This window comes from Palaemon carinicauda, chromosome 4 (genome assembly GCF_036898095.1).
Source record: "Palaemon carinicauda isolate YSFRI2023 chromosome 4, ASM3689809v2, whole genome shotgun sequence".
NCBI classification, from domain to species: Eukaryota; Metazoa; Arthropoda; class Malacostraca; order Decapoda; family Palaemonidae; genus Palaemon; species Palaemon carinicauda.
Genome location: NC_090728.1, coordinates 152,164,816 through 152,166,749, shown reverse-complemented (window position 1 = coordinate 152,166,749; position 1,934 = coordinate 152,164,816).

Genomic DNA, 1,934 nt, shown 5'->3' with positions numbered 1-1,934 from the left:
TGTATGTATATATATATATATATATATATATATATATATATATATATTTCATAAATAAAGAACTATGTTCATCATTAGACTTTAAAATGTTATTTACCAAATTATACAAATCTTTTGGATATTCATCATTCAGGAATTAAAAGGTATATCTTTCGACTAAAACGAAACGAAATATTGATTAGGCTGCATCATTACTATTATTATTATTATCATTATTATCATTATTATCATTATTATTATTATTATTATTATTATTATTACTATTATTATTATTATTAGCCAAGCTACAACCATAGTTGGAAAAGCAAGATGATATAAACCCAAGGGCTCCAATAGGAAAAAATAGCCCAGTGAGGAAAGGAGATAAGGAAATAAATAAATGATGAGAACAAATTAACAATAAATCATTCTAAAAACCGTAACAATGTCAAAACAGATGTGTCATATATAAACTATATGAAGACTTTATCAGCCTGTTCAACACGAAAACATTTGCTACAACGTTGAACTTTTGAAGTCTTACTGATTCAAGTACCCGATTAGGAAGATCATACCACAACTTGGTCACAGCTGGAATAAAACTTATAAAGTACTGTGTAGTATTGAGCCTCATGATGGAGAAGGCCTGGCTATTAGCATTAACTGCCTGCCTAGCAATACGAACAGGATGAAATTGTCCAGGATGATCTGAATGTAAAGGATGGTCAGAATTATGAAAAATCTCATGCAAAATGCATAATGAACTAATTGAACGACGGTGGCAAAGACTAATATCTAGATCAGGAATAAGAATCTTAATAGACCGTAAGTTTTTGTCCAACAAATTAAGATGAGAATCAGCAACTGAAGACAAGACATGAGAACAATAATAAAAGAAAAGATAGAATGAATTAATTAAAACAATTCTTCAAAATAGATTGATCACCGAAAATCTTGAAATACTTTCTCAATAAGCCTATTTTTTGTGCAATTGAAGAAGACACAGGTCTATTGTGTTTCTCAAAAGTAAACTTGCTGTCGAGAATCACTCCTAAAATTTTAAAAGAGTCATACAAAGTTAAAGAATCATTATTAATACTGAGATTCGGATGTTGAGGAGCCACTGTCCTTGACCTACTTACAATCATACTTTGAGTTTTGTTAGGATTCAACTTCATACTCCATAATTTGCACCATGCACTAATTTCAGCTTAGATCTCTATAAATCGAGAGAAGTATATTTTATGGTCTCATCTTGTAATGTGGTATTCTTTCAATTTTTTTTTTTTTTAATGGGAGCCAACCCAATACAAATGATATCTAATATTCCAAAATGCCTTTGAGTTTTGTTCACGACTCATTCCCGGATATAATCTAATAACTGGTATTTTTGCGAAATATATTTTGTCAAAATACTGTATAAGGCAAAGTAGTCTCCGTGAGAGCAACTTTTTATGTCAATTCAAAGGCTTTGGCTAAATGTCGAAAGATAATTGGACCAATGATGTATATCTCTGAAGATCAGAACCAATTAAGGAACGATTATAAGCGATGACATAAAAAGAGATTCAACTATGGTTGAGAACAAAGTATCCAGATGGGATCTGATTTCATTTGAATGTCGGTCACAAAGACTTTTAATTGAGAGAAATTCTGACAGTCTCTTCATGAAGTCAATAATCAGTCAATTCGTAACTATCTCAAAATATTTGTGATTATCACACACACACACACACACACACACACACACACACATATATATATATATATATATATATATATATATATATATATATATATATATAACATTATATATATATATATATATATATATATATATATATATATATATATATATATATATATATATATATATATATATATATATATATATATATATATATATATTTATATATATATATATATATATATATATATATATATATATATATATA